This window comes from Ostrinia nubilalis, chromosome 14, assembly GCF_963855985.1.
Source record: "Ostrinia nubilalis chromosome 14, ilOstNubi1.1, whole genome shotgun sequence".
NCBI classification, from domain to species: Eukaryota; Metazoa; Arthropoda; class Insecta; order Lepidoptera; family Crambidae; genus Ostrinia; species Ostrinia nubilalis.
In genome coordinates this window covers 8,128,735-8,156,324 of record NC_087101.1, presented here as the reverse complement: position 1 = coordinate 8,156,324, position 27,590 = coordinate 8,128,735, and the positions used below count along the sequence as shown (strand labels likewise).

The following is a 27,590-nucleotide window of genomic DNA, read 5'->3' as shown; positions in this document are numbered from 1 at the left end:
GACTTGTCTTAAGTGTGCGCCCGAGCTGCGAACGTAAGCCGGTGATAAATTAAAGAGTATGAACGGGGTTTCTAAATCTTCGCATGGGTTGTAAATTGCGCTATAAAATGTGGCCAAAATAATTGTGTTTCGCCCATAAGTTGTGTTTACGTGCACATTTTATAACTTTAGAATTTTGTTATCACTATCGTGGAATCTACTGGGATTTATGTACCTACTGTTTTAATAACTTTTTATGCAGAATACAACGTAGGTAAAGAGTTAAACGTTACTGAACGTTACTTGAAGAAAAAGACATCCGTGTCCGTGATTAACGTTAGGCGTTACGGTAAATAATTACTTATCTTGATTATTTGTTACTTTATGTATCGGGAAAACGTTTCAATATGCATAAAGGTTCCTAACATGGAAAGTATTACCAGTTACCTCAACCACGCAAGCTGTTTCACTGTAACATACGCGTAGATTGCGCTGTGAGTTCTTTTGAAATCCAAGATCGTTTGTGCTTCATTTTATGGGCAGCTTTAACGTGAGCTCGTTGCAGTTTGTTACCAGTAAACGCTTAGTTGATATATCTTTACCTATATCACTGTTATGTTGCGTTATGTCACTTTTTGTGAAAGTTTTCTCATCATCAGTACAATAGGCTCTTACAGGGCAGATGTATCATCCTAGACTGCATTTCACTCAACATCAGGTGCGATTGCGGTCAAATACCTGCCTTGTTCTGCATAAAAAACGTATTCACATTTTCTTATCATCAAGATTAACTTCAGTTCGAAGCCGTGGCTCGCAGTCGCACGACGCGCGCATTGCTCGATCCCAAAACCGGTTTGCTAAGCGGTCTCGCCCGTGCCGTGCGTCAGTGCAACTATACCTATCGTGCTGTTTTGCATGCGATGTTGTTTATAAATGACTAGCAGCGAAGATAACGCAGCGGACAGCGAGATCTTTGATGTGAATACATATACACAAGAATATAGTGAGATGACATGTAGCAGGGAGTTAATGAGTACGAACATGGAACAAGACGAGGATAGATCGTTAAAGAGAAATCGAGAAATGGATAGAAATGAAATATGGACGACAGTTATGAGAAAAGGCAAACGCTTTGCACGCGTAGCAGGTGACAATGACTTAGATCGGGTCCCAGAAGATATTATTGAGGTATGCGTCAGTTCTGCCACCGAAAATTTACCGAGACAGTTCAAGTTGGCTAAAATGCTTAAATCAAATAATATACAGGATGTTATCAAAATAAAGTACATTAATTTATTCAAGGTATTAATACAATTTAGTAACGAAGATAGTTGCGAAAAGCTGATGAATTGTCAATTACTTAAAGAAAAAGGTTATAAATGCTTTAAAACCTTGGAAATAAATCAGTCTTATGGAGTCATAAAAGATATTGATATGGATTTAACTGAAGAGGAAATTCTGGAAGGTTTGAGCAGTGAGACACAAATTATCGACGTAAGAAGACTTAAACGCCGTAATACTATTACTGGCCAACGAGAACCGTGCGAGGCAATACGTGTATGCTTCAAAGGATCATCTTTACCTAGTTATATACATATGTTTGATACTAGGGTGAATGTTAATCCATATGTATATCCCGTAACTCAATGCTCCCGCTGCTGGCGATTTGGACACAGCTTAAAGATGTGCCCCTCAAGTAGGGTGGTCTGCCCTAAATGCGGTCGCGATCATCCTAATTGCGAAACACTGACTTATAAATGTAACAATTGCTCCGGCAATCATATGGCACTAGCTAGAATCTGTCCAGTCTACAAGAAAGAAAAAAGGATAAGAGAACTAATGGCCGAATTTAATTGTTCCTATAAGAGAGCACTATCTATATACATTCCTCCGGAGCCCCATACACCTAAAGAATCTCCAAAAACCTTAAACCATCCTAGCGCAGACATGTATGACAATAATATGGACAAAAGCACAACACAAACTTCTTATGCCGATATAGTTAAGACTAATAATGAACCCTCAACACCTAAAACTACAAAAAAGAAAACAAAGAATCGAAAAAGTAACCAACAAAAAAACAAAACGCAAGATAGTGATTGGTTTGAGCTAACGTCCGAAAGTGAAGAATTAAGTAAACAACCGAGGCAAGTTCAAACTGGGGAAAATTTTAAGAATAAAAAATCATGGAAAGAGTTGCTGAAAATAATGAAGGATAAATTACTAGATAGAGAGATGACATGGCAGGAGAAAGTTAAGGACTGTATTAATATTATTATGGATTGGATTATATCATCGGTCTGTGCATACGCGTCTAATTTTCCTTGTTTTGATGTAATTTCATCATGGTTGAAGACTTCCTAAATATACTCCAATGGAATGCACAAAGCATTCGCCCTAAGACCGCGGAATTTGAACTTTTATTAAATCAAGAAAAAATTCACATTGCCATTGTCAACGAAACGTGGCTTGATCCAGACAGCAATTTCAGAATAAGTGGATATAACATATACAGAGCCGATCGAGACGACGGATATGGGGGAGTTGCAGTGCTAACACACACTTCAATAAAGTCTCAACAACTCAACATTCAGATTTCGAACTCTTTGATTCAAATACTTCACATTAGAATTTTTAATTGCAACAATATCGAAAATATTATATCTATTTACTGCCCGCCTTCAGTCAACACTTATAAAAGGGATTGGGATCAAATATTCTCCATATGCCAACGGAAAACTCTTGTAGCCGGAGACCTTAACGGACACCATACCAACTGGTCTACTAGAACAGACACCAGGGGAGTACAAATCTTTGATTCTGCTTTGGAAAACGATTTTGTTACCCTAAATGATGGTACCTCTACTCGAGTCAAACTTGTTAACGGTGCGTTACAGGAGACAAGTCCAGACTTAACGCTGGCTTCGATAGATGTGGCTTTTATGTTTAAATGGAGAGTCTTGAATGAAAATCTAGGCAGCGACCACCTCGTTATGAAGATTTGCACAGAGAGCTACAGCAATAACACTACAAACAGCAAAAGAAGGAATTTTAAAAAAGCTAAATGGCAAGAATATAAAGAAGAACTAGAAAGGACATTGTTGGATTGGAGAATGGATGAAGACCAGCAACAATCTTATGATAGTTTTATAAATTTAGTGAATCAAGCAGCTGACAAGTTCATCCCTGTTATTAACCCCTGTGTAAATCCTTTAAGACTACAAAAATTCAAGCCCAAACCATATTGGGATCAATCGCTTTCGCGTGTAATAGCTGAAAGACGTTTGGCACTAGCTCAATTTCGAAGAAACCCCACACCCCAGAATCTTATTGTATTGCAAAACAAAACTAAAGCAGCACAAACTTCAATTCGTGCAGCTAAAACTAAGTCTTGGCAAACCTTTTGTGATAGTATAGGGGAAGCTACATCCTCAAGCGATATGTGGGCACGAATGAGATGGTTAAGGGGTTATAATGGATCTAGAACCACGGTAGATTTAGAAAGTGCTAAGTCGTTATTACACAGTCTGACCCCAGATTCTGTCACTCCGCAGTCTCCTGCTTTTTCATCGGAAAACGTGAGTCTTTCCAGACCAGTCACATTACAGGAATTGTCAAACACTATTAAATTTAAAGATACTACTCCAGGGGATGATGGTATATCCTATTCTATGATTAACAATCTCCCGGAAATAGGTAAGTCCATACTCGTATCACTATATAACAGATTTTTGTTTTCTGGTTTCGTCCCACATCAATGGAAAAATATTAAGATCGTTCCGATTCCAAAACCAGGCCGTGAAGTTCAATCTACGTCAGGAGTAAGACCCATAGCACTGCTCTCATGCCCTTGTAAGATCCTTCATACTATTATCAATCGAAGACTAGAATGGTTTCTTGAGAGGAATCATTGCTTTTCTGATGAAACAACAGGATTCAGGAAATCGCGTTCATGTGCAGATAATTTATCACGATTAGTTACTCGCATTCAAATGGGATTTACTAAAGGGATGTCAACAATTGGATGTTTTGTAGATATTGATAGTGCATACAATAATGTAAACATAAGTGGCTTGTTACAAAAACTGGACAAGCTTGGAATAGGTTCAATTTTATGTAAATATTTGTGGGAATTCTTGCATAGTAGACGTTTATTTATTAGATCTGCTGAGAATGACACTGTGATATGCAGGAATACAGGACTAGGTATCCCCCAAGGAGACCCCTTATCACCACTTCTTTTTAATGCAGCTACTTCAGACGTTTGCAAGAATTTATCTGATATTTTTGTTTCGCAATATGCAGACGATTTTATTTTATACACGACGAAAAAATCTATTTCAGATGGCTGTAATGACATACAAAGATCACTAAACATGTTTAAAACTCTAATCAGTGAGATAGGCCTATCTTTATCATATAGAAAGACTAAAATTTGCTTATTTAGTAAAGGATTCAATAGAAATAGTGTTAATATAAATATCGATGACAATAATATTGAGCAGGTAGATACCGTCAAATATTTAGGAGTTTGGTTAGATAGGTCGTTAAGATGGGGTAGACATGTTAAGGAAGTTAGGGAAAAGACAATGCGATTCCTAAATGTTTTTAAGGTTCTTGCTGGGTCGAAATGGGGTGTACATCCTCAACATCTTAGACGTTTATATATTGCTATCATAAGAAGTAGGTTAGAATATTGTAGTTTTTTGTTCCATAATAGTGCTATTAGTCATTTAAGTAAGTTGGATGTAATTCAGAATTTGTCAATGAGAATTATTGGTGGATTTGTTAAAACCACTCCGATTCACGTAATGGAAAATGAGCTGTGCCTACAACCACTACACATTAGGAGACGATATCTTGCTGGCAAATTTTGGCTTAGATCTAAGGCCATTAATAATAATATTAACATTGATGTCATTGATGAATTATCTGGCCTAAGTCAAAATCATCATTACTGGGTAAGGAAAAAAGTCCCACTGTTAGTAGATATACACATTACCTACAAAATGATTCCTATTCAAACTTCCTCGCTAAATATGTTTTCTTTAGACATTTGGCTTAGTAACATAGATTTGTCCAAAACAATAATTAGCAAAATAGATGGAATAGATACAGCCAAGAGAAAGATTAGCCAATCTAAATTAAGAGATCATTGTTATACTTTTATAAGAAATGTATATAATGAATATTATATGCTGTTTACGGATGGTTCGAAAGACGGAGTTAATTTAGGAGCAGCGCTCTTTGACTCTCAAGAAAATCTAAGCTTTAAATTCAGAATTAATGTTAACATCTCTATTATGCACTGTGAACTAATAGCTATATTTGAAGCCCTTTCGTACATAGAAAGTTTAGAAGGAAAATATTTTGTAATTTTTTCCGACTCCAAGAGCGCTCTTCAACATTTGGCTCGGCTAACCTCGAGTTTTCGAGGATACCCGATAGCCTACTCGATTCTGAAAACTATTTGTAAGCTGCAGTCTTTAAATAAATCTGTGAAACTTCAATGGATACCATCTCACGTCGGAATCATGGGTAATGAGAGGGCGGATCTGGCAGCGCGTGAAGCAGCAAGCGACGGCGTAGTATACACGTGTTTACCACTATACACAGACATAATAAGTAAACTCAAGGATGACTGTATTACCAAATGGCGTGAACGATTTCATGAACAATCACAATCAAAAGGGATTTGGTACAGAACGCTTCGAGCAGAGCCCTCACACTACCCATGGTTCGACGGAGTTGACAGGAGTAGACAGGAAATAGTGGCTTTGTTACGGTTACGTTCTGGACACATACCGTTAGGCAAATTTGCCCATTTAATGAAGAATAGAGACTCGCCAAACTGTTCTGAATGTGACGTAGTCGAGGACGTTCAGCATGTCTTAGCGGAGTGTGTCCGGAACGAGTCTCTCCGTCAACAATATTTCGGTAGAACCACGCTTGATATTGGTTTCTACAACAGTATCCTAGCTGTACCTATAAGCGAGGAAGCCCGAAAATTATGCAAATTGTTAACTTCCCTATGTGGAAGAAATAGTTGAATTAGGCACATAACCATAATTATTGTAATAGATTCTAAGAAGGTGATTACGGGGGTGACATAGTCACTTTGACAAAACCCCCTATAAACAATAAAGATTAAAAAAAAAAAAAAAAAAAAAAAGATTAACTTCAATTTGATTCCACGGCTATACATTTATACCCACTTCCAACTGTTGGAAAGAGGCCAACAGAACGACCTTTTAGATTTAAGTAAGATTTGATCTTTTAATTATCTGTTTTATAAATATTTGCTACTTTTTTTTTTCTAGATGGAATGTTCCGCTGAAGCGCTCAGTGCGCCACGCAGTGATTCTGCCAATGTCAAGTAGTTAGAGAGATAGACATGACTTAACTCTTACTTAACTCTTATTTTTAGTTCAATATCATCATCATCATCATCATCTCAGCCACAGGAAGTCCACTGCTGAACATAGGCCTCCCCCAATGCTTTCCATGTTACCCGGTTGGTAGCGGCCTGCGTCCAGCGCTTTCCTGCTACCTTTTTGATGTCGTCGGTCCACCTTGTGGGTGGACGTCCCACGCTGAGTTTTCCGGTACGCGGCCTCCACTCCAGAACCTTGCTGCCCCATCGGCCGTCAGTTCTGCGTACTATGTGCCCTGCCCATTGCCACTTCAGCTTGCTATTCCGGCGGGCTTTGTCAGCGACTTTAGTTCGTTTACGGATCTCCTCATTTCTGATTCGATCTCGTAAAGAAACACCGTTTAATCTCATACAAACGTAATTTCATAAAAAATAAAACTACTTTGGACCCAAAAATGTCACCCAAAGCTAACGTAAAACTGTCTAAAGTGTACCCACTTGAACTTGGCGACGTAGAACGGTGATAAATCCCCGGAGCGAGTGCGCGAGGTTAGTGATTCCGGCAAATGGCCCCGAAGTGACTAATGCCCCGGCATTCCTGGGCGATTGTCTGCTTTCTGTATCGTTTCGTCACTAATTCACTGAATAAGTACAAGTGTCGAGTATATAATATGCACTAGGTTAACAGTGAAAAGTTCTTCTTTGGTTTTTTTTTCAGTTAGCACTTTTTGTTTCTTGATAATGCCCGTTTTCACCATCAATCCCTAATTTTTAAGTGACCCCTATGAAAACAAAATGCCGTTTATGTGTTACCATAGGGGTCACTTAAAAATTAGGGATTGATGATGAAAACGGGCATTAGCCCAACGAGTGCGCGAGGTTAGGCACTCCTGCGCTACTGTTAAGGCGATGATGGTCTGCTTTCTGTATGGTTTCGTCACTGCTTCACTGAATATGTGCATGGGCACTAGGTTAACAGTGAATTTGGCACTATTTATGTTTATGTTTTTTGATAGTAAAGACTCGCAAATCCCCAGAGCGAGTGCGCGAAGTTAGTGATTCCGGCAAATGGTCCCGAAGTGACTAGTTAGTGTACGTTATGTGCTTCTGGGTTAATGGTGAATTTGTGATATTAATCTTTTGTGTTTAAAGCAATTTTTTCACAACAGGATAGCGAAAACATTATTTGTAGGCACGTCTCAATGGCACGTGTAAACTATGTAGGTACTAGAAATAATAATTATTGCGTACGCGAAACACTCATAATCAGAACTGAAAGTAACCCAAATAACCGCGGTGTGTTGCAAAACAGGAAAATGAAAAATATTATAGGCAGGGGAAGCACGGAAAACAACTTTTTCATCAAAGTAAATTGCCGGTGGAAAATAATATTTTGGTAAACTCAATGTTTTCACATTCCAACGGACTGTAATGATCGAAATTATACAGGTTGATCCAAAAGATCGTTCAATTTAATTTTTAATTTCTTTTTTACATCCATAAAATCCATCAATCTTGGCATCTCACATTTAAGGGTTTTGGATAGTACTAAAATAATCTCTAGCTAGATGTTGATAGACCTATCTTTAACTTTATGAATTAATTATAATAATATTGAAAACGACATCATAAAGCATTGGGGGAGGCCTATATTCAGCAGTGGACGTCCTATGGCTGGGATGATGATGATGATGATGATGAATATTGAAGGGTTTAATCCTAGATTTCGTGGTAGTAAGGTTCGACATATCTACTAACGAGTATTAGTACACTGCAATGACCAAACGAATTTACGTCATCTACAAAAAAAAAATACCGTATCGTTTGAACCAGCCTGTATAAATTAAACCCCTTTTTACTGTTCCAACAAATCGTGCGTGTAATACAAATAAAACAAAATAATATCAATTCATTGCCGGCCTCAAATAAACGAAAGCAGTCTACCATTTTCGGTATAACCATAATCTGGGGGCACGGCAGTGCCCCCGCCAAGTCGAGCGCGAAGCAAACACTGCCGTACCATCTTTACTGGAACCATTTCGCCGCATTTTCAGGCCCCTATTTGAGAACCTCTGGATAAGACCAGAACGCAGAAATTTTCGTCATCTAGTAAGCTATAATCACATACTTAAAATCCAAAATTTCAAGTCTGTAGGTCATTTAGTTCCGAAGTTAAGCGAAAGCAAAGTTTCGCATTTACGACACTCACTCACTCACTCACTCACTGATGATCATCAAAATAGAACTAGTACTTCCCATAAACTCAGAGAGCTGAAATTTGGTACAGAGTTAGGGTTTAATGGCCACATAAAGGGAAAACTATAAAAACTAGGAAAATCGAAGATCTGGAGTAACACCACATTCATAATCAATACTACTCCGGCACCGTGGTGTTCGCCTGTATCGCTCACCGCTAGATGGCGCTAGCACTAGCAAGCGGTGTCCAGATTTTTTTCCTTTCTAGAGCCCCCCGTCGCGTCGATTAAGTTGAATGTTGTGTAATTTGCATTTCGTTGATTTCGTTTATTATATTGTAAGGTTCGCTAAGGTTATGTTATTAAAACAATTCTCATTCGTTGTCCATTTTAAAGGTCGTTGAGTTTATTTGTGTTTAATATCGTAAAAAAAATCGATAAAACCACGACGTTAAATAATTTTGCCACTTTCTACAAAAATAAGTGAAATCCCACCAAAAACATTCTGTAAAAAACTAGCCAAGTCTCGATGGAGCTGCTTGTTTATCTCTAAAAAGTAATGAAATCTAGACAAAGTCGTGCCAAGTCTATGGTTCCTTACTGCGAGTTCTTTATTATTATAGTTAATGTTGTGTGACTTGGCCGTTGAACAAACTTTATTAAGATAATCATACATAAGTAATATTGAAATACGCAGCTTTATTAAACCTACAATTGACTGGTTATTGTTGAATCAACGTTTTCCAAGTGGCAATTTTCCATCGTCAATGGGTAGCGGTTCTGGCGACAGATTGGTGCAATGGTGTCATGGAGCACCTGGTTTTGTCACCCTTCAACGGCCAAGTCAAACAACATTAACTACACTCGCGAGCAAAACTATGGAATCACTTACATGAAGTTGTTTCCACGCGAACTTGTGTACTAACGAATTTGTTAGTAACAAAAAAAGTGGCACCATTTTAAAGATTAAACTTTTATCTTTAAATTGATACCAAATTCATTTAAATCACACCAGTATTTAAAAAGATATCCCGGCTGATGTGAAGAAGTAACGAAAAAGACATGTATGAACTGTTTGATACGTCGCGAGTTGCGGCCTATTTACCTCCTATAAAAGCACGCGTTTTCGGATTTTTGCTTTCACACGTTGATTCATACACATCTCCGCTTCTTTTGACACTTTACCTGGGATTCTACACCTTCAGAAGCAGCACAAATCGATGCACTATTGCAAGAAAGGCTCAGCCAGCGGGCTGTCGCACGTCAGCGCCACATAAGCCAGTCCTGGGTTTCGAAAGTTTCAAGACGCTTTCGGGAGACTAGTGGCTTTATCCCGAGACCAAGTTCTGAACAGCGCCGGTGCACATCGCAGAGGGAAGACCGTTTTTTCATGTCAACCTCTCTATGAAATCGTCATTTGACTGGAATCGATGTCCATCAAGAGCTCAGAAATGTTCGTAAGATAGCTGTTAGCGAGTGGACAGTTCGTCTAAGATATAAGCAATAGAATTTGACTCCAAAAAGGCCTGCCACAGGCTCGAAACTGACGGCAGGTCACCGATAAGCACCCTTTCAATTTGCTCGTACACATCTCGATGGGAAGGCGAGTAATGGAGGCGAGTTCTGTTCTCCGATGAATGCAAACTTGTTTGCAGGGCAGCAGTCGAAGAGGTCGGGTTTATAGGCGGCCTGAGGAGCGATTTGTGCAGTGCTGGTTCGCTGAAACAGTGGCTTATGGGGGTGGCTTGCTCGACTTAACATCGAGATGTGTACGAGCAAATTGAAAGCGTGCTTATCGGTGACCTGCCGTCAGTTTCGAGCCTGTGGCAGGCCTTTTTGGAGTTAAATTCTATTGCTTATGTCTTAGACAAACTGTCTACTCGCTAACAGCTGTCCTACGAACATTTCTGAGCTCTTACTGGACGTCGATTCCAGTCAAATGACGATTTCATAGAGAGGTTGACATGAAAAAACGGTCTTCCCTATGCGATGTGCGCCGGCGCTGTTCAGAACTTGGTCTCGGGATAAAGCCACCAGTCTCCCGAAAGCGTCTTAAAACTTTCGAAACCCAGGACTGGCTTATGTGGCGCTGACGTGCGACAGCCCGCTGGCTGAGCCCTTCTTGCAATAGTGCAACGATTTGTGCTGCTTCTGAAGGTGTAGAATCCCAGGTAAAGTGTCAAAAGAAGCGGAGATGTGTATGAATCAACGTGTGAAAGCAAAAATCCGATAACGCGTGCTTTTATAGGGGGTAAATAGGCCGCAACTCGCGACGTATCAAACAGTTCATACATGTCTTTTTCGTTACTTCTTCACATCAGCCGGGATATCTTTTTAAATACTGGTGTGATTTAAATGAATTTGGTATCAATTTAAAGATAAAAGTTTAATCTTTAAAATGGTGCCACTTTTTTTGTTCCTAACAAATTCGTTAGTACACAAGTTCGCGTGGAAACAACTTCATGTAAGTGATTCCATACTTTTGCTCGCGAGTGTATAATAATAAAGAACTCGCAGTAAGGAACCATAGACTTGGCACGACTTTGTCTAGATTTCATTACTTTTTAGAGATAAACAAGCAGCTCCATCGAGACTTGGCTAGTTTTTTACAGAATGTTTTTGGTGGGATTATTGTTTCTCGAACTAATGGTTGTGTTTAGGCTATTAATTGAGCAGCGATTGTTCATTTAGAAGCCCCTTAACTCATTCCGATCGCGTAATCCTCCAGAGGGCCGGTAATGAGTGCTTTATTAGGACCTCCGCGATAAAGATCGAGTCAATACATTTAAGTAGTAAAATAAACATTGCATGTTTACTTATTCTGTGACAATAGAAATTCTGACAAAAACTTTTTTGTCAGATCAGGTTCATAATACTGCCAATTTCTTGTGTACTTACACAATCACAGAAAACTGAACATAGCATCGCTTTGCAAGCGAAAAAGATTTATTAAAATCATAGGCAGCCTGGTTGGAACAAATAAACCAGCTTGTACCTATTTATTGGCGCGGAATACTGCTATGTATTCCATTTTCAAATAATGACTTTTAAAATTAAGTTTTTACACGTACTGGCCACTAAAGTTTTTTTTATTGTTTTCTGTAAACTGTTTAAAGAATAAAAAGAACATTGTATTCAAAAATAAAATCTATATTCCAAGTTCAAAACGGTACTTAACGACGAGCTAAATGACGTGTTTTTGTTTTGATTTGTATGCAGATTTCTGGTTGCTTATTTTTAAGAAGTTCTTTAAAGGTATAGCTTTTAAGAGCCATAAGGAAGATTGAAAAAGAGATAATCAATCCTAGTAACCAATGAAAAAGCGATATCCCAACAGCAATCTAAAGAAACGAGTAATTATGATCTACCGACATATTACGGCTTTGTTGGTTTCGAACTGAAAATAGAAAGGAAAGATTAGCTTACTCACTGTAGCGCGACGGTGTGGAGTGATTACCTACCGCTTGTAACCAGTACAGTCAGCAAACAGTTCGTGAAACCCAAAGTGGCCAATAAGTTGACAACACAACCTTATTCCAACTGTAACAAAGACGTGTTGTGAAATTATTGGCTACTTTGGGTGTCATGAACTACACTCAACATCAAATAAATCGCACCTTCCGCGACGCGAACTTTAAAGATTTTTTTCTGACACAATCATGGTGCCCCAACAATATTGGTGTTATTTATTTGAAAGCCCAATAAATAAACTTAAAGAAAAACACATTTAATTTTTTTATAAACAATTAACAGGTACCATCTCTCTGGGAACCTCTGGGATCAATTAGACCATTTTTTTTGGTTATAAAACCAAATAATGATCTTAAGTGTCCTTTTTGAAAGAAGGATAGCGATTAATCCCAATTTAACAGTTTTATAGCTATAAAAGTTGGCTCAAGCGTAACTACCTATTTTTTGTAGAAGTGACTCTGGATCCTTCTAAAAACACATTTTTGGGATAAAAACCTTTCCTTTAATGAAATGAAGTTTAGAACTAGGCTTTTAAATGGAACCAATGTTGGTGGGAAGTGGGGATGCATACGTTTGAGAAGTGCTTGTTGCGGGGGGAGGTGCGATTTATTTGATGACCAGTGTATTTGACGCTGATTGTACTTAGGCATGTCAGTTAACTCCTCTTCCTTTTACGAGTATAAAACCTATCTAGGCTATCTAATCGTGCAGATGAGCGATAGGTATTTGATCACGGAGATGAGATAAGAATAATTCTATTAAACTGAGATTTACCTGTCTGTCGTAAAGATCTTAATTTTATTTCACTCCGCAATCAAAGATAATAATATATTTTGCTTGTCACCATAGAAGAGGAAAATAATTTGGTTTTCGAAAGGACTCTACACACCAAGCCCGGCGACTTTTCCAAATTAGTAAAAAAATATGGACGGCGACTTTGTCTGTGAATTTTTATACATATAACATTTCAAAATTCGACGACTAATATTTATTTTACTTTATAGCCACGATAGCCGAACGGTGAAGGGGTCGGAGTGGTCGTCTCGAGATCCGAGGAACGCGGGTTCGAATCCCACCGCCGCGCTCGACTATTGTAGTGAGCCCACTCGTAACACAAGCTTATTTAGCTTAACACGAGGGGCTAATGGGACTATTAGTAATTTGGGCAATACAAATTGCTAATGATCTTTTAAAAAAAAAATTAAAAAAATCGGCGGCTTTGGTGTGTAGACTGCTTAAGTAATTTTGCATTAAAAAATAGAAGTTAGATTAATACAAAAATTTTATAAATTGATGCTATTTCCATGCGCTAAAATATACAAAATCAAATACAGCTTCATTACAATTGAGTTCACAATCGCATCGCTCCATGAGATCAAGATTCTAAAATTAACACATTCAAATGAATACCCGATAAAGCGTTTTAATATTTAATTTGTATAAAGACCCAACGAACACGCGCTATAAATGGAATGGACTATGTTGTCTAATTATACTTTAATGAGCACATGTTCGTACGCGGTGTGATATTATACAGAGCTAGCATTAAAACATTTATTTTATGGTGTAGTAAAAAATAAGTTTATGCAATTGAAAGTAACAAAGGATCTGTGGTACGGAAAAATAAAACATTTTTATTACGTTAAAAAAAGGTATTGGGATTTTGAGATCGAATATTTGGGTTGTTGCCGATTTGCCATTGCCACAAAGTCGATTAACCACACTTTTGTAAATTCCGCAGGTTGAAAGTAAATTCGTCATACACATGATATAATAGATATATTAATATTCATGGATAATTTTACACTGCGCCTCTAGTACCAAACTAAGCAAGCTTGTACACTAGTATTATATTGTCTGTGCTTGTACTATGGGTCGATATGTATATGTTACGGTCAAAGTGATAAATGTGAAAATTATGAATAATCGCCGGTTATTATGAATAATTACCGCATGATTTGGTAAATGTGATTAATATGAAGTCATTTATGTGTGTATAAAACTAAATAGGCGGCTTAGGGGTGGCCCAAGGGCCACCCCCGCCGCACCTTAACCTATTTTTCACTTTAAATCAAAACATTATGTTATAGGCATCATGGAAAAGTAATATTATGCAAGAAACATTCCAAACTCATTATGCCAAATTATATTAATATATGATATCAAAACGTTCAAAAGTTTGGCAGTACACGAGCACTTACACAAAATGTAGTGCTCTTTTATGAAATTTGTTAGTACTAAGGTTGAATTATTAAATAATCACTGTTAAATGTGATTAATTTATCACTTTTACCGCGACTGTCGGTAATTATTCATAATAACCGGTTATTATTAATAATTTTCAATTTATCACATTAACCGTAACATATATGTCAATACTCCAAGATAAATTTCTACAAGATAATAAACGTGTGACGAATTTACTCATGCTTTTTTTCGTGACGAATCGACTTTGTGGCAAATCGACAATAACCCGAATATTCATACAGCCAGAACAGGGTTAGGTATACATAATTGTTGCAAAATAGAGCCTATTGTTTACTAAATTAAGACTGTTATTGTGTTTAACTTTACCGCCTCGTCCGTACACGTTGTGCCACGCCCCAAACAGAAACAAATATCCAAACTTTCAAATTACTATACTTACAAGTCGGATAAGTATTTGGGACAGTAACTTAACCGGTGTATCTTAAGAAAACGTTATTCTGAGACTTTCCTTAACTTTTAAAGATTTTTGGGATTGCAAGAAAAGTTTACATATTTTTACTGTCATTCGACCGTTGTTTAGAAAAGGATTTTAGATCCTACCTATCTTTCAGGCAAACTCTATTTAGAGTGCTTTTGTAATCACACACAATGTGTATTTAAGTGTGTGTTCATTTAACTTATGATGAAATATCCAATACCCGGTGATTAAACTTGTCAATAGTAACAGAACAAGTTGTATTTAAAACCTAATAATTATACCTAATGTCAATAAACAATTAGATACAGATATCATGTTTTATCGGCAGAAACATTGATGCGTTATGTAATAAATTGAAAGTGATGTTACGTGATATCATAACTTCATAATGTTGAAATGATAGCATATTTATGATAGTAAAATACCTAGAGTATTATGGCATTCCGAAATGAAAACAATACTTATTTATATGATGCGAATTATATTTAAAACCTGACCCAAACCTTAGAATTGATCAAGTTGGAAGTCTACGAAAAAAGTCCGCATCACTGTCTTCAATCCCACAATTGAGGGCTATCGTTTTAGCGCTCACCAGTTAGCGCCACTGTAGAGTAAGGTCACAGTAGATAAATCAAACAGTACGGAAGCTTCATACAAACGCTCGAAATCAGACTCACGCACACAGACGCACGCTTTACACGAGCTCTAAGCGAACCTCGCAGTCCATCCGTTGCGAGTGTCGCGCGCGTTGTGTTTTTAGTAATAATTTTATTGCATGCACGATCCGCTGTATTTTTAAAAAACATGCCACGAGTGTATTGCGTAGCATACGGCTGCTTGAACTCGGCATCTTCAAAACCAGAACTTTCATTTTTTAAACTTCGTAATAATTCTGAATTGTAAAAATGATTAAATATTACTTTTTAAATAAACTGCTTACATCTGATTTTGTAATAGTTCTTTTTAAATTACGTAATTACGCTTTTTAACAATTTATGTGTTCTATTTGATAAAGTAATTTGCTCCGCGCGCTTTTGTACTAAGTGATGAACTGTATTTAAAATGAGGCAATATCTATGTGAAAGTAAGTATCCGGTATTTTATTTATGAGAATAGAATATCTTCTACCGGCCTCTAATAATACTTAATCAATTTATTCCATTATGTATTCGATCATTATAGAACCTAATTAACGTTTTATTTTTTTGTTAACTACATACTTAGTCAATTAATTTATTCCATTAGGTATTTGATAATTAAAAAACCTAAATAAACGTTTTAATAAATAAGTAAGTCAGAACCTTATTAATTTTATAAAGATTAAGAGTGCCAACCCTAACACTCAGTTGAAGTGTAGGTATTTAACTCGCCGAAAGGGCTAAGTTTCCGTACTGCTTTAGCTCATATATCTACTGTGGTAAGGTCCTGTCACTTGCTAGTAGCGAAGACAGTGGCGCCAACTTGTGAGCGCTAAAGTGGTAGGAGGACTATCGCATTTGCACTCATCAAGATGGCGCCACTGTAGAGTAAGGTCCTGTCAATCGCCAGGGGTGCCAACTGGTAAGTATAAAAACGATAGCCCTCATTGGATCTACTTAATTAAGCCAAAAAACAACTAGATAATCTTTGTTTGTGGATGCAGTAAATAAAAAAATACTCAGTATACCTAAGTGAAGATAAGATTTGCGTGCCAAAGAATGAAGCTTAGTTTATTTTCTATTCAATACAAAGTGGGAGCTAGCCCGTGGTCAGCTAAGCGCGCTTTTCCAGGGCCGTCTTTAACCTAATGGATGTCCTGGGCCCCTCTGCAGCATTTAGTAAGCCTTTATGCGTCCCACTCACCCTAACTGTGGGGAAATTAAACCCTTACGTCACCACACCGACGTAGCACAGATTGCTATACTTAAGGCCAATCCTGATGCCAACTGTTATCAAGCCCGACCATAAGCCTAGACGCAGATCACCGGCTTTTAGTTGGCTGATATTTGGGCCCGATTCTAATGTGTATGAAGAATTTAGCCGATTTCAAATAGGTGTAGGTAATATGCGCACTTTCATACATGTCCATACTGACGAACAGCCCGATCCAACTATCGGCCAACTAAAAGTGGATGGTCTGCGCCTATGCTAAGGCCTCGGATTAAACTTATTATTATTAAGTAATATCCCATTGAAATGATTCGAAAAAGTAACAGAAAATTATTCCTAGGGTAGTATTTAAAACTTACGGTTATTGTAGAGCTCAATCAAATCAATAATTTTGTCATTCAATCAATAACATATTAAATAATGGAACAGCTGCACAGAATTTTTAAGAGCAGGCTAGGGGGCCGCTTACGCGAGCCCTTGCCTAGTAGAAAAGAGGGCCCTGCCTCGTACAACGAACAATAACTTATTCAACCCGCTCTTGCAGGCACGTTTAACGAGTTAACTAGAAAACTTAATAGTACACTTGACGCGTCGTATTCATTATAGCTACTTATTTAATGATTAAGGCTGAGTTGCACCCACCACCTAACTTTGACCGTAACTATGACGATAACCGGTGCTTTTTGCATGGAGTTTGACAGATTTTTGACTTTTGTTATAGTTAAAGTAAGATGTTACAACCCACCTTTAAGCTTTCATGGTCACTAACGTTACAATAATTGTTATTTACGGGATTGCTACCATGTTCCTTTTTTTTACGAGCCTCCGGATATTTCGGCACTGTTGCAAGCGCCATTATTCACCGACTATTTAACCGACGTTGAATTAATAAAAAATATTTTATTTCAATAATAACTAAGATAATCAACCTGCGAATTTATCTGAATTAAATCACCGAGATAATATCAACCTGTTAATTTTATCTGACTCAAATCGTCGAGATAACGACATGTGAAATTTATCCAACTTAAATTGTTCAGATAAAATCTATTCATCAATTTATCTGAGATACAATCGACTTGTAAATTGTATTATATGTAATTAAACATTTATGAATGATGTTTGTAATTAAATAGAATACGTAAAAGTCTAGGCTTTTTCTACGTATATACTAGTATTTAAAAATAAGATAACAGCATGTAACTCATATAAATAATGTCCCGTTGAGACCCGTATTTCTATATGCTAAGAAGATAACAGGAGTTTTACGTCTTTATTATTAATAGAACTTCTAATAAAATAAGAACAAAAGAAAAGATCTTATGATAACGGCTAAGACTGGTTGTAATTGTTTAGTTTGTTAAAGTTTCAATTTCACTATAAATAATACTTCTTTACATATTAACACAGTTAAATAATTTGTTTAGCTAAATAATAAACTTCTCTACGGATCCATTAGATAATGATAAGTGGCATAAAGTCGATGTTTATCTCGATGATAAAGCCGTTTAAGAAAACTCGCTATTGTGAGACCAAATTAGTCATTCAATATAATTAGTCCTCATAATAGAACGCAGAAGTCTTGCCAAAAGTGAATTTTCATTATTTCTTTGTCTTCAACGTTAAAAGTGTAAAATTAACTTGTCACTTTTGTTAAACTTCAAATAATCGCTGTTTATCACATATAACAAACGCTACATACTTACACGATTAAAAGTTAGATTAGACTTACATTTAACGTAACATACTCCGTAATCTGTCTCTAATTCTTAACTCTAATACTAAAATATTTTTGATTTGAAATAATAAAGCACAAACTTACATTGATATTCATATTATAATTACTTCAGTCAGACCCATTCTTCCGCTCTTTAATTTTGAAAATCGGAAAGTATGGAAGTTAAATTTGTATTTTTGTAGGTACATAAGATAAAGCGTTAAATGGACTCTATCGATAAAAACAAACGTAAATACTTATCTTTAAAGTAACTAAAAATACATAAAGCATCGGAGAATTTGATTAAAACTTGAGATAAGTACAATTGTACTGTCAATAGTCCATTGAAGCCGCGCGCAGCCGCGACAAATGTATTTAAAAAGTCTCACTTTACTAGAAAGTAAGAAAATAATGCTCGCATTCACGCAAGTGCCTATTGAAACGTAAGTGACAATAAATAACTTCAATGGAGCCCCGAGGAGGGGAAATAGGTTGAAATTAAATGCTGTGCAAATGTATAACCGCTGGAACTCTCTAACACTTTTGGACTTTTTGGTCTGCGCTTCAATTTCAATTTTTACTTTTAATAGCCCAGTCACTGGACCGTTTATTTGCGTTTTTTATGACCTTCATTTCGTCATATCGTTAGGAAACTTTTTAATACTGTCTAATGAACGCTGCATTCATTATTTTAATTGATTTCTTGTGACTTTTACTTTTTTCAAACTCTACATTCAGTCAAAATTGTTACTTACGGACTCTGCTGCTATGTGTTTTTAAAGTTTTTCTTGTAAACGATTTTGTTCGAATCTTCGAATATAAACTTAAGTGTACGCAAAGTTTTAGGCTGCTATCACTTTTGCTCATAAGCTTAAAAAAAAATAAGCGCTACAGTACCCTTTGTACTGATACAAGGACACAAAGGGCAGACGAGTTGACGCCTTAAGGTCGCTGCAGTCAACGCTCTATCCTTAATCTAGTACTTTCACTAAATGTTAAATAGCTTGAAAAATCGAATTGCCTAAGGTGGGAATCGAACCAACTCTCATCGCTAAAAATTTTAATAAGTAGTTCTTTCATATTTAAAGTAATTGTACAAGACTTGCGTTTCAATTTCAAAAATGCTTCTTATTTAGTTTGAAACTTACATTCCATTGCCAAGCTGCGGCAAACAAGGAGCTTGTGAGTTTGGAGTAGCGTGACGTCAGAAGTTGTTATCGCGCTAGGTGTTACGGCTTTGTTCGGTAGACTCAAGAAATACTATTCTGACGACGTATCTTGTAGCTAGAGCAATAGTGGAATTTGAATGAATATTCTCTCATGTTAACCACACAAATCAAATCAGTACCTCTATTACGAAAAACTTTCGAGTTCGTTTCGTTTGCGTATTCAAAGTGCCATCGAAAAATTTTGTATGAAAAATTAAACAGCGCCCCCTATATTATAGCCGCCCTAGGGGGCGCTGTTTAATTTTTCATACAAAATTTTTCGATGGCACTGAATACGCAAACGAAACGAACTCGAAAGTTTTTCGTAATAGAGGTACAGAAATGAGGAGATCCGTAAACGAACTAAAGTCGCTAACATAGCCCGACGGATTAGCAAGCTGAAGTGGCAATGGGCAGGGCACGTAGTACGCAGAACTGACGGCCGATGGGGCAGTAAGGTTATGGAGTGGTGGCCACGTACCGGAAAATGCGGCGCGGGACGTCCACCCACAAGGTGGACCGACGACATCATAAAGGTAGCAGGAAGCAGCTGGACGCAGGCCGCTACCAACCGGGCAACATGGAAAACATTGGGGGAGGTCTATGTTCAGCAGTGGACGTCCTATGGCTGAGATGATGATGACGAACCACATTTTATATTGTATTATATTGTAATAACAACTTACGATATCATGGCAATATACCAGTTATGGAATACCAAATACTTGTTCAGATACTCAGCCAATTTAGCTGCTCTACAATTATTTAAGCACTTCGTAGCTCCGTGACACAGACGGTGTACTTTGTATTCAAGCAAGTTTGTCAACTTGGGGGGTCTCGGTGCGGCCAAGTATCGCGGCAGAAATATGTTAATTCTCTTCTTGGGCATAACTGATCAAACTTCTATTTGAGCCAGTATCGACTTGTTCATTATACTTGCAGTGTTTTTCTAAGTTTTAATGGCGTAGCTTTTTATATGCAAAATTAATATCGCGCTCACAGTTTTGAAAGGTTACAAAACTTTAAGACCCTGTTTCAAGACTTTCAACTCCTTAGGGGGTGAATTTAGGAAAAACCTTTTTTAAAGGCTGTAAACGTCAAAATAACTGTCTGCGTCCTAAATTCAGCGAAATCCGTTCAGTGGTACCTACCTACGAGTTGTGTGTTGATAGATCTTACACACCTGTCATTTTATGTTTGGTTTTGTTGCTGTTATTATTTTTCGTTTCACTGAATAAACCGTTTCATTTTCGTTTCTGATGAAAACACTGAATTTTGTCTTCACTTCATCATCAGCCTAATCCAGTCAAAGTAAAAGTAAGTTATTTATTTACTTTATTGGCCATCTTCAAACGATTTAATAACTGCCACTAAGTACTAAAAGGATAGAGCTTCTTGCACTTTGAGCGTTTGAGCTTTGACAAAACCAATTACTTTTCTGATTCATCAAGGCGCCTTTAGAAATCTATTTCCAAAATTTGCTTTGATTTCCATTTGAATACCGCAATTACGTTTACATGATCGCATTTTTATTTACTGAGTTATTTATTATTACTTTTATAACGTCGCGTGAGGTGTGAAATTAGTGTGCAATTGAATTAGCAGCTATTTTTATGTTAAGTTACTTATTAATGAGATTGTGAGATTGTGACGTAAGTTTCTATGGCCAAAAATTTGTTTAGGTTTGGAAATCCAAAAAAGCGGTCAAGCTTGAGTTGGACTCGTGTACTTGAGTTTTCGTTTTTGTACCCAAGCTCAATACCTCCATTTTCTCTAACACTTTTATATTGCATTTATTTCTGAGACCTCATTAACATTGCTGTATAATTATTAAGTTCGATTCAATAACATAGGTATATTATTACAGTTCTTTGATACTTTCATCCTAACTTTATACATATTAATAGGTTTGCAATGGCAAGAAACGTAGGTACTTTACAATAATTGAATTTTTCCGTTTCTTTGTTTTGTAACTTGCTTTGATTCTGCAATCAATAAATTTCTCAAATTGCATTTGGTCTACTCGACCGTGATTCCTAGTTTCTGTTTACAATCATATAAAAACAATTAAAGTACCACTTTTACAACCCTGATGATTTCCAACTATCCCTTAAAAATACACTTTTGGCCAAAATGGGGGCGCTATGATAGTGTTTCATTTTATAGCCCGAGTATAAAGTCAGAATGAAGTTTGAATGGTACTCAAATGTTTATATCCCCCAAATTCCATTCTGTTTCGTGTCGGTTTGCTTTCAACAACTCGTAAAAATGGGGAAACATGGAGCAAGTAAAGACGCGGCGCAAACATAAACGCGGTGGGAATAGATCATAATCATATTTGTTTGAATGTTTTTGATACGGTACAGATGGCACATCAAGCTGCACTGTGGTTGTAATACTAGGCTATATTGCAACAAAAATGTGTAGTATAACTATTATTCTCTTAGGTTAGTTACACCACCTAACTTTAACGGTTACTATAACGATAACCGGTGCTTTTAGTATGGAGTTTGACGGGATTTTGACGTTTGTCAAAGTTAAAAAAAATGGTGCAACCCAGCCTTACATTTGGAAGAATTGGGACAGTTCTTAAGTGACACGCATACAAGGAACAAAGTAATTACGTAGGCATTGTTAGGATCATTGTTATCCTTATCAACTGACATTGTACATCTGTATAATGTTTTAATATTGAGTCCCACTTAAAAAATCTGCCCGTTTTGTCATAGTCCGCAGAACAGAAGTGAATAAGAGCTTAAAAGCGCCGAAGGACTGCTATCACCCCAAGCAGAGACTTATAAAAGTGTAGAGGCGATAAAAACGCTGTAGAGCTAAATCATAATCTTGTTTGTTCCCTGGTCGTTTTAATGCTATTGCCGATAAACCGCAAATCGCTTTCATAGCAAATTCTATTAGCCGAAGCTATTTGTGAGATTGATAAGAGTACCTGTGAAATAATGTTCATTGTTTGTTGTGGTTGCTTCGGATCGTGGAAGCTTATTAACTACATCTGTCTTCTCATAGGACTTTTTGCTACTTAATTCTATAAATACATATAAAGTAAAAGTACCCGCGGGCTTCATAATCACATTGGAATGAGATAGAGTGTAAAGCTCTACATTCACGGTCAGTTAAACTGATCAGTTGAACTAACCAAAAAAACTGACAAAGTACAATAAATTTCACACACATGGTCAATTTTTGGATCTACATCTGCATCAGTTTAACTCATCAGTTTAACTAACCGTGTATTCACTTTAACTAATCACTATTTACAGTGTAAAAGGGTTAGTCTTATACATATAACACAATTTTAAGTTACGTTATCCATTTGGGCAAGAGCAGTGTATATTATACACCACTATGACCTGATTATGCACCCGCATTGCAGTTCTCAGGGGAGTCCGATATTCTTTGTCTAGTTAAATTAATTCTTGCCCAGATTGATATAGACTTAGGTGAGAATTAATTCATATCGGAGAGCAACTCTGTAACTGATCTGTACAACTTTTTATGCTTGTGACGCTGTTAGTGAAAAATAATACTGAAAACTGTCGTCTCGCCAAATGTAACATTTTATTTTTATGAGATTATATTTACTAAACGCAAGGGAAAATATTTACGGCGTTTTAGTAAACACATATTCAAAAGCTTTTTCATGGACTTTGAGTGAGATTATTTGAAAAAGATATTAAATTTTATTTTATGAAAGCTTCTGGAAAATACCCACTTAATATTACTTTATAATATTTTGTTGACAAACAAGATATAATGTAGAGTGCTTAAACTTAACTTTATATGAAAAAAGTGTTACAAAAGAACCAAATGCTACAGAACACTGTCTCCTTTTATAGGAAAATCAGGACACAGAAAAACTGCCCCATTCAAGGGCTGTTGTCCCAAAGACTCCTCGTCAGCTAAAACAATATGTTACAAAACTGACGTAGCGAGCGCGTAAGCCTCGGGCTATGTAACCTGTTTGGCAAACAAAACGGCTATCAGTCCCGGGCAGGCATTCTGATTGACAAAAACAATAGAAACGTTTCAACCACGTTTCAACTGACGTGCACTTCAGAGTAGTTCTCAACTATTGAAAAAATAAAAACTGTGCCGGTGTTACCGGGAATAGTGCTGGGAATTGGAATTTAATCGGTCTACAGTCAAATTTATTTAAAACTTTCTTCGGATTTTAAGTCGAATAAAAGCTCTTAATACATTAATTAATAGAATTTCTAAAAATAACCTTACGATCTGCATGCTACGAAGTTATTGTTCTTGGATACTGAATACTTGATAGCTTAAATCTTAGAGCAACTTTTGTTTTAATATTGTTTTTGAATTAGTTAACTTTTAGACTGCTACAACTGAATTGCAATCTATTAAATTCAAATAATGCAGGAATATCACGCAACAAAACCAGACACCAAACAAGTGCCAACGAACAATTCGTGAAACAAGTTTTATAAATTGTATTACTACTATTTATTGGGTAAGCAATAAATAATTTACGTTGAAACGAAAATGAACTATTTCACAGTAAATTTTTCATATTCAATTACTCAGTACTGGAATGCAGAGGCTTTACAAAATGTAGACTTCCTTGTAAAATAATTGTTTTATAGTGCCTATTAATACAAATGGACAATATCGCAATAAAACTGAATGATATTTCATTCTTTTTGATTGCAAAGTATTGTATCAAGCTAACTACATTATTATACTTTAGTTGTCTGTCTAGTTTGAATATGTCTTTTGGAGGTTTTTGTAACCTTAATTATCACTTTTTAATACCCATGATTGGGTAGCTAACAGACTAAAGATTTTATGGATTGTCGAAAAATAATCCTAAAGATATTATACTGTCTAGTAGGATTAACAAGAAATCAAGAAATGACAAAAAAAAATTTGTACCATAATTATTAAGAAACTACAGTGACAATTATTTTGGGGAGTTTTAAAACTTTGAAACTACTCGTATTAACTGCCTAACTCGGTAGCATTTCACTGTCACAAAGTTTTAAATGTTCTATGTAAAGTTTATTTATTCAAAAGTTCCAAATAATATAATTGGAGTGCTCCAGGTGCACTGCGCTTGATTCTAACAGCAGAACTACAGAATAAATAATAGTACCTACTAGAACAAGTATATTAACCTTAGAACTAATATTATAACAATATTTTAACGGCCTCTGCGCTTAAGATACAACAATATTGGCCAAGAAAAATGAAACAATAAACTTTGGAACAAATGACCTAACATAGAATTACAAATGAATCTGAAATGGTACGTCTGGAACGTTAAAGAAAATTATTGAATTTGAAATTGACTAAAATAAAGTTTGTCTACGAAATCAGTGATGTGTGCTATAGGCAAAAACCTACATTATTCGTAGTAGAATAACAATCTGATTTTTTACGATTGAAGTCACTGTTAGTAAATGTCATTGATGCGAAGGAAAATCGTGCGAAACTACTAAGTACTAACCCATAAAATAAAGTTAAGTAAAGCTTTCAAAGAAAAGCATTAGGTTTAAAATATTTTCACAGTCATAAATTAATGCCAGACTGATAACAAGTCAATAACTCAAACATTAGAAATGAGGGAAAAGAAACCACAACAACAGACATGGCAGCACCTGCTCGTACTCGTATCACCAATGAATTCATTATCATTCCATTCACTACAATCACACGAAGGAATGCAATCTCGATCCTTAAACGTCTCGATACATTTCTATTCGCTATTCGTTTACAGGATAATCGATTGTTCGCCGTAAATGATATCCGAAGCAAGAAATTATTGCCTCGTGAAATATCGAGGCGGCAATTTATTAAAGGTTTCGGATTGAAAGTAATAAATACAGCTGCTTTGGGGTAACGGATGATGCTGAAGGAAGTTCGGTGAAAAATGCAGTTAATCTTTTCTAAGCAGATAAATATTAATACCTCTATATTCTTGGCAACTTTGGCAAGAATGGGGTAGTGATTTAGTTTAGGTGCAGTATACCATGAAAAAAGTAAATTTATGTGCCAACAATTGCAGTTGATACAGTATTTTAGTTTTATGTGTTGTAGTCCGTCAAATATCGTTCAAGCATATTGAAGGATTTTGCCCGTAATTTAGTTGCTACATTCAAGCTCTACTAAGTTAGAAACTTCGTAATTGGTTGATAGTTGGAAGACTTTATTTGTTTATGTTATGTCAACAGAATTGATATGAACCTGACACATTAACTTAAATATAATGTATTGCCTGATAAATAACAGATCGTTCATTAATCTGGTAAATACGACTTCGGATCTTTGAAGTGGAAAAAAGGAAGATAAGCAGCGTAGCGTAAAAAAGATAAGATTACCCACGATGCAACACCAGTATGCGTATTTAAACTGTGTCATATTTTTTTATATCTATAATTGGCTGCTGATTGAGTTTGACACATGATTTGTTACCTCAGTGTGTAACAAATACCGTAGAAGTAATCTTAGTTATGAAAAAAAAACGATAACGATAATAATATGGAAAAATAAAGAGGTACTCTGTGCCAAAATAAAGCGGAAGAAGAAAAAAGGAGCATTGCCCAAAGAATAATATTGTCAGATGCTTATGTTTTAAAAATAAAAACAAACACTAAAACAGAACAAGCCCATTAAGAATTTAACAAAGAAACGGAACATCTTTCAGGAAAAGAAAAAGGTGCCGTAAACTGAAACGCTAAGTGAGAAATGTAGGCAGATGAGCGCCATTAATTCGATGTTTAATAAGGCAAAGCCGAGGATGACAACAATAATAAACGCCAGCACGTATACCATGTAGGCATTAGTGGAATACAAACGGATTACCGTAACATGTGCCGGGATATTAAAAGCATTGCTCTGATTAATTAACTTTATTATACCTGTCAACAACAGTGTAGAGCTAACAATATTGTAATTAGCGTAGGTAATCACCGAATCACTGGATTCGCTATATCACAATGGATTGGCTGAAATAGACCCGGCAAATGATTAACATCCTGACACTGAACGGGTTATTCAATATCAATCTGATCCGTATTGAAATTGTGCTCTTAAAATTATAACACTTTGCGTTGTAGATTTAAACTCTATCTGAAACTACTACACCTATTTCTATGTTTGTTGAACGTTTTTTGTCAAAAGGAGAATATTTTAACTTCTGTAAAGATTGAAATGAAAGCCCATTACAAATACAGTAATTTTATTATAACTGAGCTCTGTAAGCAGATCGATGGCCAATCTCTTTACTGTGAAAGACGTTCATATTTCAACAAAAATCTTATCTGAGGTAATAAAGAATCCACATTTAATTTGTCTCTTTTGTTTATCGTTCGAAGTGATCGTTTGATCCAACTTTTATGATTCAGTTTGCTTGTGTCAATGTCTTGGAAACGTAAATATTGCTAATATTATAGTCCCAATCTGATAGCCGTGATGTGAATTGGAAGGAAATGTCGTTGCCGTTTGAAGTTGTGGAGAAAATTTTCCGAAAGTTATGTTTTGGAAGTTGTAAATCGTTTCATTGTTACTCTTTCCTTCTTTCTTGGGCGAATATTCAATGTCTCCCTTTCTGGCGTATACAGCGAGATGATATTACTTACTTGGAATAAATTTGGAGTCATTATTGTTATCATCTGCATAATTCCGCGTTTTGTTTTGCATAATGAGTTCAGACCCATGAATGACAATATTCTCTAGTGATATTACTCAGACACGCTTATGCTGAATTGTACAAATCTAGTGTTTATGACTTGCGCTCTAAATGCTAATATTCTTTATCGGAGTACAAACGATACATTTTGTTTTCAACTGGAAATATTCCTTGTGAATAAATTTCAACTTTCTAAACAAGTGCAGCTTTTTTACAGATTCTGAGAATGGGTTAAAAATTGACAAATTTACTTACCTACTCAAACCAGATGACAAAACCCAAAATGTGTGTCAACAATAAAATTCACAAAATCACTTAAACTACAAAGCTACTACTTTACTACATCTCCATAGCACATTGCCTAATCCTATAAGGTTCGAAGTTAATGGTATTGACAGCACTGAAACCAACTAACGGAAACTTAAT

At 36.3% G+C, this 27,590-nt stretch overlaps 1 protein-coding gene across 1 annotated transcript in view; it reads right to left on the bottom strand.

Annotated features, from left to right (window-relative positions):
• LOC135078318 (uncharacterized) overlaps positions 1 to 27,590 on the bottom strand; it is a 295,960-nt gene that overhangs the window by 267,029 nt on the left and 1,341 nt on the right. The window lies entirely within an intron of this gene.